The sequence below is a fragment of the Peromyscus californicus genome, unplaced genomic scaffold (assembly GCF_007827085.1).
Source record: "Peromyscus californicus insignis strain IS unplaced genomic scaffold, ASM782708v3 Scaffold_22__1_contigs__length_63687245, whole genome shotgun sequence".
Classification (NCBI taxonomy): Eukaryota; Metazoa; Chordata; class Mammalia; order Rodentia; family Cricetidae; genus Peromyscus; species Peromyscus californicus.
The window spans coordinates 28,966,727-28,984,126 of NW_026294525.1; the positions used below are offsets into that span (position 1 = coordinate 28,966,727).

Consider the following 17,400-nt stretch of genomic DNA (forward strand, 5'->3'; position numbering starts at 1 on the left):
ACAAATCTACAGAGAACTTTATGGACCAGGGAGAGCTCAGAGGATCCCAGTCAAGTCTGTAGCTACAGGTAAAAATTGTTTTCTCAGAATTATACAACAAATAACATGTATGAGAAAGAAAATTCTTTTAAGAAGTCATTTTCTAACTCAGAATGAAAATTACTACTGCAAACCAATTATCATTAATATGCAGGATTAAAGAGAAATAACTACATTTTGCTTGGTACATCAAAAAGATACTCTGGAAGAGAAACTGAAAATCATTTCAGAATACTGGCAGAATTATATCACTGTGATGAAAGGCAGAGGAAATTCTTAGATGTGTGTGTGTGCGTGTGCGCGCGCATACGCACGCACACACGCACACACACACACACACACACGCACAAGCAGAGAGGAAACAAGAGTGGAAAGCAAGGACTGAGAGTGTATCACCCTAGGAGGATTTATTAATTGCAAGAATAAAGTTCTAGATAATGGATGTCGGGAGCACAGGATTGATGGTCTTGCTCAGGGAGGAACGAAGACACCTGTACGACCTCTCAGCAGACTTTCTGTAACAGCAGAGAGAAGCAGAGAGGTTTGTTAGAGCCAAAGGCTGGGTAGGAAAAAAAAAAACTCCCTTCCAAAATTGTAAACATATTCTTTCTTACGTGGATTGGAATTCAAACATACACTGATCTGATCAATTGAATATGAGTATGAGGTATAAGACAAGGAGAAATATCAAACAATTATGCCAGGTGATAGGTATTTGGCTTGAATAAAGATGAAAATGTAGATGCTATTAGCTGATAACGGAGAAAACTTCAAGTATGATCTAAGGAGGCAGAAAATACAGAGTTCAGCATTAGGAAAATTAAGCTTGAGATATCTGGCATTTAAATAGAGAAGTGTAGTGTACAGTTAGATTTACAAGTCTTTTCAAGTTCAGTATGGGTGGGAGAGTGGCCTGTGGGACAGTGAGACTGTAGAACTGGAAGAAAGTACCCAGCGAGTAAACAGTCTAATAACTTACCTCTGGGGACACAACACCAAGAAGTTAAGTAAATAACCAAATGCCACCAAGAGCCTTGGATGAAGAAGCAAGAAAATATGCAATCACTGGTTAGATAATGAGAAGTGACTGCATTCAAAATAGCTACTATATACATATGTATGTATATATATATATATACATATATATATATATATATATATATATATATAAAGTGTGGAGTAATAAACAATAGTAATACGAGTCTCATAAGAAAGTGCTCTCATTTAAAAACAGCCCACCACATCATTTTGTGGCATTTTTGTTGGAGTTGAGGTGATATTCTCTTGTTGTAATAAAAATGATAGCGTATTTAGCAATTAGGCTGAATTCCTGGCCTAACGTCTTCTAAGATAATAACACATGATGAAGGACAAAAAAAGTGAAACAAAATGGATAGTATACAGATGCCTTCATAATGTAGTGTAGTGGTGTGTGCATGAAAGGAATTCCAGAAGGGACTGTGAAAGACCATGATCTGTGATTAATATATGCCTGCCTTTTAGATTTACATTATATACCTCTAGATGATTTGAATTTTTACCATGCATATAAACAAAGTGAGAAATTTAATTTAAATGAGGCCTAAGTGACATATAGAATAGCATGAAAACAAAATTCTAGCACGACTTGTATTCAAGAGAGCAGAAATATACATTTTATAGACAATATGACCAAAATTAAAAATGCGTGGAAACAGACAGAAAATGAATTTGTCAGAAAAGCTAGTTGAGCTTCTCTTTCAATCCCTAGTTCTTTTCAAGCAGAATGGTGCTCTAGAAACCAAGATCTTATAGGTGCCTTGTGCTCCTTGCTTCTACTATTCCACTGCTCCTAGGTGTCTTCAACAGGCAAAACTAGGGGGAACTATAGATAGGCAGACACACAGATCATTTTACCCAGAAATTCTTTGCAACTCAAACAACTGTACGTGTTACTAGGTTTTAAATGTCAAGTCTGCTAGAAATACTCTCTTATGCCACACTGTATCTCTGCAAACACCCATCCCATATATACCTCTGTAAGCTGTTACAAAGGTGGAGAGCAAGCCGGGCAGTGGTGGCGCACACCTTTAATCCCAGCACTCAGGAGGCAGAGCCAGGCGGATCTCTGTGAGTTCGAGGCCAGCCTGGTCTACAGAGTTGAGTTTCAGGACAGGCACCAAAACTACACAGAGAAAAAAAAAAAAAAAAAAGGAGACCAGAATGGTCACTGGTGTGGATGTCAGTCAATTGTGTCCTGCAAACAACATCTGATCAAGAATAAGCAACCAACATTATAACAGTCAAACTGGAAATTTAAATGTCAGTTATGTGGGAAATATAGAAAGTATGTAAGATACAATGCACAGCTGTAGAAGGAACTCATTAATCTAACAAATGCTCAGGGAGTACTATTTGATTCTACAGTACCTGCTGTGGATGAAAATATACAGACTCAGTCCCCACAGTCTAATGAGGTAGGCATATTTGCCATGCTCAGAGTATTTAGTAGGTACTTACTAAGATTCACAGAAGGGACACCACTTTGGAGTAGTTTACAAGGAAAGGTTTTCAAGGAGATGAAGACAATATGATCAAGGATCAGGGCTGGAAAGGGTGTAAATTGTGTAGCCTGGCATTCATAATTCAATATTGTATAAAATTATGTGCAACATGTAATTCAATATTGCTTATTTTGTGATGCACATAATTTAAAAATTGTATAAAATTGAAACAAAAAAAAAGGGAGGCAATGAGAGAGCAAACCCAGGAAGATGGAGCATCTGTATCCATGGCAAAGTGATGAGATTTTCTCCTTTGAAGTAATTTTTAAAAGAGGGTGGTGAGCCAGGGCTACACAGAGAAACCCCGTCTTGAAAAACAAACAAACAAAAAACAAAAAGAAAAGGAATAAAGAAAAGAAAAAAAAAGAGAGGGTGGTAACATGATCAACTTTACATTAGTAAGGTTGGTCTGTTAGTGGAGTGAAAGAAAATTAGTAATCAAAACTGGAGTCCGGACACAGGTAATGAGGCCAGTTCCCCGTAAGACATACTGGCACATACTGGCAGCTTGCCTTTGGCAATGGTAATGATGGATACGCTATAAACTGGGCACATTAAAAATACGTTTGGTTAAAAAAAAAAAGCATCTTAGAAACCCCTAAGGGTATCTTTCCAACACACTGAAGAGATGATGATAGCTTAAATCAAGACAGAGATGTAGAAGGGGGATTTTGAGACTTTTGAGTGGGAAACCCAGCAGCCCCACTTAGCAGGCTTCGGACTGGTGACTTTTGCCATGGTCTCCTCATGGCATTTTTGAGAAGCAAAGGAGATGTGTTTTGTTAGGTATGGGGATACCAGGAAGAACGGAAAAGCTGGCCTCCAGACAGAAGCACGCAACGCCGCCGCCATGCAAAGGACGCCACAGGTTGTGTGGGCGGACGGCTGCAGAGAATGGCCTCTAATTCTCGTGGAGGGGATGATGCACCTAGTATTTTTCCACTCCGGGTGACTCACAGCCCAAGATGGCGCCTGAAGCAGAAATGAGCCAAGGCGGGGGAGGGGGCGTTGGAAAACGTGACGTTCTTCACTCTTGTCCTCAACACCGTGAGCAGGGCCCGTGGGACTGCGAATCCGTCCTCCCTGAGAGCTGGCGTGCAGCGGGGCTGCTGCTCATTCACACTTAAAAAGCATGTTTCATACTGTGGGCGCGACTGCGTGGAGGGGGGGGGTGTAACAAGTCTTTCTCGGCTGCACTGCATGCATGCATACATGCATGTGCATGCATGCCTTCACTCGTTCCCGTTTTCCACGCTGGGCGCGTCGCCGTCAGTCAGCTTCCACTTCGGCTTCTCCCCCACATTCCTTCGGGTTCTAAGGCAGGCCGCTTTCTCCCTCCCCGGCGGCGACAGCACAGCGGGCCTGTCGCCGGCGGAGAGAACGAGCCCCTGGGAGCCGCTTCCGGCTCCACCCCCGCCGCCGCGAGCCCGCGGGCACGAGCGGCCGAGGGCGCTCGGCGGCAGCTCGGGACGGAGAGGGGGCGGGGCCGCGGTCCGGCCGCGCGCTCGGGGCCCAGGGCTGGGTTGCCTAGGCAACAGCGGCCGAGGCAGGCAGGCAGGCAGGCCCTGACGTCAGCGGGCGGCGCGCAGCCCGCACTGCGGCAGCGGGGCCCCACTCTTCTTCAAAGCGCGCGTCGCCAGCGGTGGGTCGCGGTGGCCGAGCCGCACCACCGTCTCCTCCTTGGCCTGGGCGCCGGGTCGGGGTGGGGAGCCGCTTCGCACTGCCGGGCGGCCGCTCGGGCGGGACAGGCCGCGCTGCGCGCTCCTCTCTCTCTCTCTCTCTCCGTGAGTATCCCGCGGGTCGCGCTGTGGCGGGAGCCGGGGTGCGGGCGCTCGGCCAGCCAGCCCCGGCGTCTCAGCGGGGCGGCGGCGACGGGGGGCGCTGCTGGAGGCCCGGAGCGCGGGGCAGCCCTGCGCCACGCGGGTCGAGCTCGGCCTTCGCCCCCGCGGCCGAAGGATGCGGCTGCGAGCTACTTCGGTCTACTTTCCCGCTCTCCCGCCTGGTCCAGGCTGGCCCAGCATGGTGCTCCGGTGGAGGGGATGCAGCCTCTTCCCTTTCTACCTCCCCGGTCGGGATGCGTACCAAAGTCTGTTCCCTGTTAGATGTCAGCCTGCTGGATGCTAAATGACGTGCCCTTAATTACATCTAAGAGTGATCAATGTGTTCTATTTGTAAGAAGAGTCAGATTATATCCTTAGGGTCGTTTCAGTATGCGTAACATACCCCCCCCCCGTCCCCCCGCCCCCCCAGGAACGGAGGCCACTCAAAAATCTACTAAATGCTTGCTCGGCCTTTATTGTTACTGGAAAGAAACATACGCAGACACATTCCTCTCCGTTTTTAAAAAGAAAAAGATGCTAACAGGTTTTTCACCTGTTGCGTAAATGGTTGTTGCTTGAGCTCGCAGGAGAAGATGGGGACGAGGAAGATGGGGAATTTTTGAAAGAATATTTGAAACAAATTCAAATGCCAAAAGAATTTTTTAAACAATGTTTAGAATATTATTTACTTATGTGGACTGTCGCTGATTTATTGGTTGAAATTATGCAAACGTAATTTTTGTTTCTTTTTTTCCTTTGCGATGTAATTTTGTCAGTGAATCATCAAGTGCGTATGCTTTTTTTCCTTGCCTTGATGTGTAGGCGCATACTCCATGTTTTTCAGAGAGGAGGGAGGGAACATAATCCAGTTAATTTTTCTGCGTAGTCTCTCTTAGAAGCTCCTGTAAAGCTTCTTTGGATGGGGAAGTCTAAAATAATGGTATAATGATACCTAATATCATGTATGGTAATTTTAAAAATCAAAAAAATTGTTTTGTAAAATGACATATACAAAATTCAGAGATGTTTTATTAAATCTAACCTTAAATTTTGGTGATGTTATTAATTAAATGAGTTACTAATCCTATGTGTTTTCTGTAGTATATATTAACATTAAAAGATGATTATTTCTGTAATATATTTAATGTGTTATCATTAAATATTAGTGTCTATTCAGTTGTGCCTCAAAATATCAAATAATAGTAGATAATATATTTAATTAATGGTGTATTTTCTTTTTAAATTATTTATTTGTTGAATGGACATAAAGTAATTTTACTGAGCACCTGCAATGTGTGATTATTTTATTTTTATGCAATTTCTTTTTTCTCCTTTCAACAAGCAGGTGCCATTTTAAGATCGCAGGCATTAAAAAAAAAAAAAAAAAGGCCTAGTGAAATTAATACCTTACCCAAAGCCATTTATCAGTATTAGAATCATTATTTACTGCTTTTTTAAAAAACTGAGGCACAGACCTGGCCCTCCAGAGGCTAGCAGTGGGGGGGGGGGGGGGAGAGAGAGAGAGAGAGAGAGAGAGAGAGAGAGAGTGTTGGGAGTTGGGGGGGTGTCACAGAACAGACCATTTTACAAGGATGAAAGTTTAGGGTTGAGATCAATGTACTGATGAAGATCAAAGTATCTTGGGGTACTGGTATCAAATTCAGGATCTTGCAGATGCCTACCAGGCATTTTACCATTGAGCTGCATCCTCAGCTTCCCTTCCCCACAACAGCCTAAAAAAGAAAAATCCTAAAAAAAAAAAAGAAAAAAGAAAGAAAGAAAGAAAGAAAAAATCAGGATGTTTTTATCCTTCTAAGGTGGAAGAAAATTCTAGAAAGAATTTATCTACATGCCTCTCCCACATAACACATTCTTTAAACCTGTGGCTGTCAGCTTTCTGTAAACAGCTATGGCACATGTGGCTGCCTAATTGTCAATCTTGTAGGCATCCTTCAAATTTTGCAGCATCTTTTGACACCACTCAGTATACATTATTTTCTCTGTGTAATGCTCCTTTTCTCATTGTTTTTTAAAAAAAGTCTCCTTGAGTTCTTTTTATCTTGTAAAGTCCAGAGTTAAACCTTTTGGCATTTTGTGTTACTGAAACCATCACATATATAGGTGATGGCCAAATCTGCAGCCTCTACCTAATGGTTTAATACTTTTCTCTAAACATAATATTATGCAATTATTTTTATTAAACAATGTTATGATGGCTGTTATTACTGCTTTATATATTTGAAAGCTTGCTATGTGACAAATACTGTACCGAGTGTTTTGCTTATATATTCTTATTTGCTCTTTATAAAATCTTATGAGTGATTCACTTTTATTCCCTTGAAAAATTAAGAGATTGAGGTCCACAGATAACAGTCTTCTGGCAGTTGAAACTGGGATTTGAACCCAAGAGTCTTATAACTAATCTGATGTTTGCAGTTGCTTAGTACTCCTCAGATGCCCAGTCAGTGTGCCTCACACTAAGCTAAGTGCCCCATAGGAATTACCTATTATAAGTGTACCTACTATTTATTGGTACTTGTTTAATGCACTGTGGTAAGTCATTTTACTGTTAGAATAGCCCATAGGACAGTGAGTAAGCACTGTCAAGTCTACAAATAAAGAGGTGAATGAATGTCTAATGTCACACACATGGGACACTAATGCTAAGAGTTGGGCTTAAAGCTACTCTGGAATACTAATTGCATTATCTCACAGCTAATACTATTGTCCCATTATTCTAGTTCTAGACACAGAAGGAACCATCCTCGATTCTCCTGCCTCTACTAGTCTTTTAATGTTTCTAAAATATCAAAAAATTTCTGTTCAAGGGCGAAGGTATGACCAAAGGTCTGATTACACTGGCCCTTGTAGCCTCTCTCTTGTAATTTGTTGTGGATTACAAAGTAGATGCCCAGGAAAACGTTGAGGATAAGTGACTGTTGAATGCTCACCTCTAAATAGGACATCTGTATCATGCCTTCCCAGCACAGGTAGCATCACAGAGGAGTGGATGGGGAAAAATGGAGTAGCCGGAGGATGGATGGAATGTGCTGAGGAGAGATGTCTTCTGGACATGAGATAGTCATTACATTTATAAACTCCCTGCACCTGTGGTTAACCTGCACAAGGTTAGGCCCCTCAACATTTCCACATGGACAGGCCCCTTCCTTCCCTGCCTTAGGGACAGTTGGCAGAATATGGTTGCTGGGCGAGAAAGTGGCATTTTCTTCAGCGATGTAGTCACTGATAAGTTACCAAAGCTCCAGGAAATAACTGTGGCTTATGCTATACAGTCACCTTAATTAAGCTCGTGGGTCACACACAAGGACCTGAAAATTGGAGGGGGACTTAGTAGGGAGAGGGTTTCGGGGGGGTGGCAGGTAAGAGGGAAATGGCAGTGAAAACAACTAAAATTCATTATCTATCTGTATATATGAAACTGTCAAAAACTAAGATTTTTTTTTTAAAAAAAAGAAAGTAGATGACCAGGTTTATTAGATCTGTATCTACCTGAAGAATAAATACAGTCTTTTATCAGTAAAAATATAATAGATTTCACTGCATGTATTAATTAAGGGATGAATTGTTTTGTGTAGCTAGCTACATAATTAGATTCATTTGTATAATCATTCTTTTCTTTTTAGTATTCTCTTTCTCCCCTAAAGGATCAAGGATGAGGATGCCTGAGAGACCTGGAACATTAACTAATAAAGCCTGAGTCAGTTCAAAATACGTTTTCTGTTTTTCATTTTCTTTCCTCCCTTCTTCTCTTACTTTCTAATATTATCTCCAGTTTTAGTCTTGAAAATAGGAATGTTGTATTCTGAGGTAAGAATTGATATTTTCATTATAGATGCATGTCCCCATCCTTAAATAAAACTGGCAGCTTGGGGAAATATGTGCCCAGTTTATCCATGCTTTCAATAGCTTTGACACAAAACATATAAGGTATTCATTAGGGAAAAATGGTACAAATGCTGTGCTAACCTTTTCTTTTGTCACATAATTTTCAGTGGCATATACAGACATACTTAAATTCATTATCCATGAGTGTGCTACTCTGCTGGTTAACTTTTGTCAGTTTGACACAAACTAGTCACCTGGAAAAAAATAACCTTAATTCAGGAATTGCTTCCATTGGATTGGCCTGTGGGCATGGCTATTGGACATTTTCTTGATTAATGAGTGCAGTGGGAAGGCCCAGCCCATTGTGGGTGGTCCTGAGTTGTATTAGAAAGCAAGTTGAGCAGGCCAGTAAGCAGTCTTCCTCTATGGTTTCTGTGTCAGTTGCCACCTCTAGGTTCCTGCCTTGATAATCCTGCCCTTCATGATGGATTATGATGTGCAAGTGTAAGCCAAATCAACCCTTTCCTCCTCCAGCTTAACTTGTTCAATGATTTATCATGGCAAGTAAGGCATCTTCCCTCCAACTTATGCTTACTAGTGTGTAATAAGTGTGTCCTCTTGACAATTTGATTTCTTCAAAGCCTGTTAAGACATTCCTTATTAAAATAGTTTTAGAAGTTTAACATACAAAGGGAGATGTTTACTGTTTTTCTCAATTTTTTGTTTGTGTATATAGAAGAGTTTATCAAATATAGTGCAGTTTGCTTAACTTCAGGACTCTAATTGAAATGTAACAGAGCTTTAGAATGAACCTGATGATGTAGCAATGACATTATTACGCAGTCTTTTTCTTTCTTTTTATTGTTTTGTTTGTTTGTTTTTTGAGACAGGATTTCTCTATAAAAACAGTCCTGGCTGTCCTGGAACTCTGTCTATAGACCAGGCTAACCTCAAATGCACAGAGATCTGCCTGCCTCTGCCTCCCAAGTGCTAAGATTAAAGGCGTGTGCTACCACCGCCCAGTTTAATAGCACAATCTTGAGTGCAAGATGTTCTATCATTTTTTTATTTGGACATCCCACATTACAAATTAGTCATCTGTTTTAATAGGATTCTAATTGAGTCAGTGGTTAACCCTATTTATCAGCTGATAGATGCCTACTGGTAAGACGTGAATGAAATTTATCTACAAAATTCATGTTTTATACATTCATTTTTAAGTTTGGTTTATTTTAAGAAATTCTTTAACAGAATAACAGAGTACATTTAATTAGTAAATAAATTTAGAGATAGTAATACCTATTTCAAATTTGGTTCCTGCTCTAGGTATTTAACCCTATCAATAAAGCATAAAAGTGGCCATAAAAATTCTTAACTGAATGAACATGTCTGTTTTCCATGAATCTGTTTATCCCTCACTTATTCGTCTTTTTTCTTTTTCTTTTTCTTTTTTTTTTGTTGAGGCAGGGTCTCCAGAGCCTTGGTTGATCTGGAATTCACTGTATACACTTTGCTGACCTTAAATTAGTGGAAATCCTCCTGTCTCTCTGTCTCAAACTTCTGGCTGCCAAGAACATACATATAGCATATGTACATACACGGATACACATATGTACACATAAATAAAAAACATTTTAGAAAAGATGCAAATCAACTGCTTACTCTGCACCATGCATCATACCAGTATGGAGGGATATAAGCTGCATAGTGCAGTGGGAGAGACAGTGTGTTCATCCTGGCACACACATAATTATCTGTTTTCCGGTTGACTATGAAAGAAAAGGACCTCTGATAAGTTAGAAACAAGAAAACACAGTTGAAGTCTTTAGGTGCAGTGTGAAATAAGCTTCATCCAGTTGGGTAAAGAATTAGATGAAGCTTGTACCAGTAGAAGCAGCTTCATTCTCATGAGAGGAGTTTGTTCTGCCTGAAGACCTACAAAAGGAAATATAACTGGGGTATCAGTATCTAAGGGAACATTGGTCTTGATCTGAAACCAGAGTAAGAATGTCTAGAACCCTATAGTACAGGTAAGGGACTTGTTTTATCCCAGGTGAATGAGAAATCTGTAGTGTTTGAAGCAGGGGAATGATGTGATTTGATTTCTGTTTTAAAGGAATAAAATGTGTTCAGTTCTGACTACAGGCTAAGCAAATTCGAGTCATTTCTCATGCAGAACGACCTTTGGAGGAATCACTGGTTTTATAGATAAGGAAAATGAAGTTTTTAGAAATGGTAAATAACGTGTCTCCAGTCACATGACTAACAGTGGGAGGTGCTATTGTGCCTCAAATATTATTTTAGCAAAGGAGGGTTTAAGAGGAACTCTCCAAAAGGTAAGAGAAGTACCACTAAGAAGTGTGTCCGAAAAGCATTCAAAAATCATTTGAAGAAAGAGGGACTGCGCAATGGTTTTAATAAAACTAGAGAACTCAAACATGGGACTGTATTTTTGACATAATAATAGTGCACATTTGTATCATAATAGAGTAGTTTGGAAAATTGCATGTCTTCATTTGTATTTAAGAGCTTGAGAGTGAAGTTAAAAATTGAAGTTGACTTTGAAGAATTACTTAAAACTCCAAACTATCTAATAGGTAAAAGAAAAGAACAACCAAAAAAAGAAAAAAAAAAACACTCTAAAAATCTAAAGAAAGTTCTTGCCAAATCTGAAGAAGACATCTCAGGGAGTATTGTTCATTTGGTTATTATATGTAAATATCTGCATCAAATTATAACTTTTATTCTAAAGTTATAAAGTTTGGAGCTGAGAACAATAAGTCTATTGTGATAAATAGCACAGTAAAAGTTTACATTAGAACCACATCATTCTTAAATATTTAGTTCATATTAACTTGCTGTCTACAGAAATAGCACACTATTAAAGTGTGTACGATGTACATTTTTGAGGAAAATATCTTTTATTCAGAATTGTGAGGAACATAGGGAGTAAAGTTTTATATCAGATATTCAGTCTGGTGCCTTTATTGGGATTTCTTGTGTGATACCCTACCCTGTAGGACAAGAAGAAATGATTCTTAAGTTGTGCTTATCCTTTCAAGTTGGAGACACACTTTGAAATGAGGAATTTTTGGTAGCATATTTTGAGGAGAACTCAAAGCAATAATAAATAAATCAGCAACTAACTATAGCTTGATTTCTTTAGTATTATAAAGAATCTGTAATTGCACCCATTGTAAGTACACTGTTCAGTATTTATGCCTACTTCAGTATTTCAGTTCTATTTTTATTATGATCTCTTGTGTTTTTATACACACATAAAACACACACACACGCTAACTGCCACCAAAAAACCAAAACCAACCTAACCAAAAAAACACAAGATCTTATATATCATAGCAAATGGTGCATAGTCTTTGGCAGTTTAGTTATCAGTTATGGATCATATTTTGTTTTATTCCTTTCTGTTGGTATGTCATTTAAAAATGTGCCATGTTAGTGTTCAGTTGTTTTCTGTGTGTGCACATGTGTGCTGAGGTGTGAATGTCTTAAATTTTACACAATTGCTCTTAACATGGATCAATCTCCCCTCGTCTCTCTCTGTCTCTCTGTCTCTCTCTCTCTCTCTCTACACACACACACACACACACACACACACACACACACACACACACACACACACACCCTCAGCTTCTAAAATCTCCATAACTGGGATTTCAGGCCTTTGCCACTGGGCCTACCTTTAACCAACAGTTTTCAAAGATTAAGCAAAATGACCTAGATTGCACGAAAGAAAACGTCATGTAACTGACTTTTACCTAGGAGGGTAGTTAGTGTTTATTTCATCCTAGAATTTGAAACAACTAAGCAACATAAATTTGATTTTAGAAATAGTCTGATGTGCTTGATAAGCTACCAGAAGTCAGGTTATATCAGCCTTTTAAGGGAAGGAAACTAATGTAAAAAACGTAAAAGTCAAAAGTTCAATATCCTAAATGTTCATGCACAGTGTCTATAATTCCAGCGTGTACCTATAGAGAGATGGAAAGTGGGAAATGGAGGATCTCCAGAGTGTCCTAGGCTGACTAACCTGGCTTATGTAGCAGTGAAGAGACCCCCATCTCAGAGATTGACACAAGAAGGTTGTCTTCTGACCCTCATACAAATGCTGTGGCATGTGCATGTCTGTACCCACCCACACAAAGTAGTTAATTTTCACATGCGCGTGTGTGCGCACACACATACACATGCACAAAGAAATTTGGTTTTTTATAGATCAGGTATGTCCAAATTTCACAACCAAACAAAATAGCCCCAAAGTTTAAAAATGAAAATGGAAATGCAGATGATGAAAGCTCCATAAAGAAACTGAGAGCTTTCTCATGGTATGAATATATATTGAAAGAATAAAACATCTGGAGAGAGAGAGAAAAGAGGAACTCTAGGCCTCACTGGAGAGCCAGTCTTGCTTTATCATGGAGCTCCAGGCCAGTGAGAGACACTGTCTCAAAGGAAGTGAATGGTGTTCTTCATGATGACATCCACAGTTAACTGGCCTTCACATGCATACATACACACAAGTATCTGCACACGCATGTGTATTTGCCCTCAAAGTATATATGCACAGACATTTAAAAAAAATGTAACATGATATCTGTAGATGGTGAGTAGTTAGCTTTGTTTTATAAAATATGAAACAATTGCTTAAAAGAATATCTGAAAAGCCAATAATATAGGAAATACAGAAATATAGAAAACAATGAAAAATACAGAAAAATCATGAAACAAGGAAAAAGGAACAAGACAAATGGAAGTAAATAGATGATATGTTTAAACTCTTCCATATCAAGAATGACATGCCTTACAATGATAAAAGTCAACTCAAAAGAATTCAAGAAGTGGAGGATTAATGACGGGCAAATAAGAACGTTATAAGTATACATTGACTACAAAACCCACTTAATAAAGACAGGTTGAGATTTAAAGGGTGGAAGAAACGATAGTATGCTAACACCTGCCAAAATAAATTTGAAGTATTATGTTAATGAAAGTACCTTTTAAAAGGTAAAAAGTTAGCAAGAGTAAAGAGGAATGTTAAAGTGAAGTTCAGAGGAATATTTCTTGATGAATGTGGCAGTTTTCCAGGAAGATGGCAGTTTTAAGTGTGTATAAACACTTACCATATATCCAGATACACCAAACACTGATGGAAACAAGGTGACAAGTAGACAGGCAATAATTACAATGAGATATTTCAGCACACCGTCCTGGAACTTACAGAGTAAACAATCGGGAGCTCATTAAGACTATAGGAGACTTGAGTAATGTAACACCATTTGAAAATTTGTTTTCTAGAATGTTCTCAGCATGAAACATTGTTTTCAAGTGTGTAAGATCTAGTCTCTATGCCTAGTACTCTTCAGGGCCATGAGTATATTTGAATTATAACAAAAAAATATATAAATTCAGTATAAAAATTTTAAAGAATACAGAGCACATTCTTAGACAACAAGAATCAGATTAGAAATAACCAATAGACATGTATACTTATACTCAGTATAAATTTAACATTTAAGCAGAACTCTAAATAATATTTGAAAGAAGTCACCAAGATGTATTAGAAAATACTTTCAACTGACTTAAAATGAAATAACAGAAAGCATATAATTCTCAAGTGATATTTAAAAGGAAGTTTATGACCCTATAATGGTTTGAGTGAGAAATGTCACCCTTATATTCTTATGTTTGAACAATTGGTCCTTTGGGAATATTATGAAGCCTTTAGGGAGTGAACCTTTCAGGAGGAAGTATGTCACTAGGGGTGGGCTTTGAGGTTGCTCACTCTGCTGCTTGTGTGCAGATGAAATATCTCTTTTGATTCCTGATTGCCAGGCCACTCTTAAGCGCCTGCTTTCATGCCTTCCCTGCCATAATGGACTGTATCCTCTCTAGAACTGTAAGCTAAACAAACCCTTTCTCCTCTAAGTTGCTTTGGCCATAGTACTTTATCATTGCAACAGAAAACTAATACAATAAATGCTTATGTTAAATAGAGACAGTTGTCTTAAATCCATCATAGAAGCTTTCACAAAAAAAAAAATATGAAGGATAAATAAGCCTGGAATAAACAGAAGAGGAAAATAATGAGTAAATCTAAATGTAAATCTTTTTAAAGGAGTGATAACATTGGCTGTTTCATATATTCAGGGTCCCAACTTCAAGCTTGATGACTTAGTACAGATACAGTACTCAAAAGCTAATATGCTCATACTTGGATTGTGTTGGCTCAGAAGGACACAGATTAAAATCAGCAGAGAGAAATAGCACATGGGGCTCAGCCTATAAGGATCCAGATACAGATATTAAAGTCTTGGTGTCCATTGCTTTGTGTGTATGAGAAGATGTCAGTCACAGCTATGCAGTGCCTGAGTGACTGGCTGTAGCTACTCTCATTTCCGAGCCCTAGGCAAACTATATTTGCTATAAATCATATTGTTAACAATAACTCTTGGGTCATAGTGATACAGTATGGCTCAAGGCTTCACATACATAAATATTCTAACCTAACAGAACATCCCAAGGGCTAGGAGTTACCTTTTCTAGCATCCTTCCAAGAGGTAGTCCTTAAATTAGACCTTGTTTGGGATTTGAAATAGACATGAAACAACTTGAAAAAAAATAATAAATTTTAAATTGATTTTTTTGTTATTTGACAACTTTATAATTAGGTATGATATATTCTAATTATTTTCCTTCCACCCTCCCACCTGTGAGGACCCCTTCTCTACAAATCTCTTTCCCACAAACTTAAGTTTTTGTTTTATTTTGTGACTCACTGAATTTAAGCAGGACCATTTGTGTGGCCCAGGGCTTGAACCTGTACATTGGTGCCGGTGCCTGGGACTTCAGCCGTGGGCAAATAACTGGAGGCAATGACTCCTCTTCTCCCAGATTCTGTTAATAACCCATAGTCCAGCAGTGAGGAGTTGGGTCCCATGGATGACTCTTAGCAGGGCAAGTCTCCTGCAGGCCTAGAACTTCAGCTCCTGGAAGGCTGAGATGGCAGTGGCTGTATCTTGGTTAGAATGTGGCCTTTCATAGCCTTTTATTCTTCTGTTTTTGTTTTACTTGATTTTTAAATTACACTTGTGCATTATAATTCAATATTTTCCTTTATTACTGTGCGCACACACGTGTGTGTGTCGAGGTCAGAGGACAACACGGAGGAGTTTGTTCTTTTCCCACTCTGAGGGATTGGAGATCAAACCGGGACTGTCAGACCTGACAGCTTGCCCATTTCCTGTGAGCCGTTTCACTGGCTCTGGGAAATGACTCTTTTCTTAATGAATTTTAGCCAGACTTTGAAAAAGGATAGACAACACAATCACCAGTACTTGGAATCTAAGAAGAGTCTCATGGTAGGTCTCCAGACTTTGAAAGTGTAATGAACATTAAAAATATCTCTGACAATAAAGTTACTAGATGAGATGGAATACCTAAAAGGAAAAAAATCTCCCAAAGAACTGAAAAGTTGATAACCTGAATACTGTATATCTTTTAAATTATTTGAATGTGTTCTTAAAGCCTTCTTAGAAAGAAAACTAGTCCCAGGTAGTTTTGTTAGTAAATTTTACCAAACATTTGCAGAAGAAATAATACCAATTATGTAAAATTCTTAACTACATTTTAATATGAGGAGATAAATACCCAATCCCTTTCATGAATCCACCCTTGATACCAAAACAAAGATATGATTAAAAAAAAAACCAGAAACTATCAAGCCATATGTCTTTTGAAGACAATTTCAGTCAATTTCAACAAAATACTAGGAAGTTAGTATTCTAAGACATCCTGACTTGGTGGGTTTATCTTAGAAATTCCATTGTTAGTTCAGTGTTTAAAAAAACCTCAGCCAGGCGGTGGTGGCGGCGCACGCCTTTAATCCCAGTACTCGGGAGGCAGAGGCAGGAGGATCTCTGTGAGTTCGAGGCCAGCCTGGTCTACAAAGTGAGTTCCAGGAAAGGCGCAAAACTACAGAGAAACCCTGTCTCGAAAAACCAAAAAAAAAAAACTTCAAATTCACTATCTTACATGACTAAATAAGAAAACCATGCCGGGCGGTGGTGGCACATGCCTTTAATCCTAGCACTAGGAGGCAGAGCCAGGCGGATCTCTGTGAGTTCAAGGCCAGCCTGGTCTACGGAGTGAGATCCAGGACAGGCACCAAAACTACACAGAGAAACCCTGTCTTGAAAAACCAAAAAAAAAAAAAGAAAAAAAGAAAGAAGAGTTAGTTCAATCAAAATCAAAATGCAACTTTTTAACAATTGGAAAGCTAATTAGAATACATACAAATATGAGTAGTTGGCCAAAGAACCTAAACAATATGAAAAAACAAAACTGAAGAAATTACACAATTAGACCTATTATAAAGCCGTAGTATTCAGAGTAATTTATTAACTTCTAAAAATATGCATACATCTTAGTGGGGAAGAGTAAATCTATAAATAGATCCATTGTAGAGTTGGTTCATTGATTCTTCTTTCTCTTATGTTGAGAGTTGAAAACCATGGTCTGCTCATGGTTTAGAACATGCTCTACCACTCAGTAATACCCCTGGCCAGATTAGTTGATTCATTATATAATTGTTAAAGTTATCAATGAAGAATAGGATAATCTCAACAAAGGGTCCTGGAACAATTGGATGTCCATGCAGAACATAACCATAGCATTCTTGGAAAATAACTAGAAATAGATCAAAGAGGGTGGGTAGGTGACTCAGTGGAGTGTTTGCCTTGCAGGCATAAGGACCTTAGTGCAATCACCAACGGCCATGGTAAGAAAAATCAGCTGTGACATGTTTGCAAGCCTATCTACTTTTCCAGTGTTTTCTTATTAGTCAGACAAGCTTCCTAAAGAAGTTTCAAGGTAGTAAGGGATCTTGTCTTTAAAAATGTGATTGGCACCTAAGAAATGACACCTAATTTCCTCTGGCCTCTACATGCACACATATACATGCATGTCTCCCACCTTCAGGCATGAACACAGACACAAAGAAATGGATCAGTGGGATTCCTTGGGGCCCCACAAACTTTACAGGATTTAGCCAGTGCTATTTGTTATACTCCACTATTTAGCGGTAATACCCTATTGCTGAAGATACCACATGAGTTAAATAATATGGAGAGATC

General features: G+C 39.1%; 1 protein-coding gene and 1 long non-coding RNA gene across 5 annotated transcripts in view; one reads left to right on the forward strand and one right to left on the reverse strand.

Annotated features, from left to right (window-relative positions):
* Positions 1-431: 431 nt before the first annotated feature.
* Positions 432-4,000, reverse strand: LOC128118487 (uncharacterized). The gene is made up of 2 exons (XR_008221239.1): positions 3,511-4,000; positions 432-554 (listed from the first exon to the last, which is right to left on the reverse strand). It is a non-coding gene; the product is annotated as an uncharacterized LOC128118487 (long non-coding RNA).
* A 219-nt stretch (positions 4,001-4,219) lies between these two features.
* Positions 4,220-17,400, forward strand: part of Ahi1 (Abelson helper integration site 1) — a 148,055-nt gene continuing 134,874 nt past the window's right edge. For 2 of the 4 annotated variants that reach the window (XR_008221238.1, XM_052751154.1), the window contains exon 1: positions 4,220-4,366. The gene's annotated coding sequence lies outside the window, so the exon portion shown is untranslated. The remainder of the gene's footprint in view (positions 4,367-17,400) is intronic. The other 2 variants (XM_052751153.1, XM_052751155.1) reach the window with 1 other exon arrangement.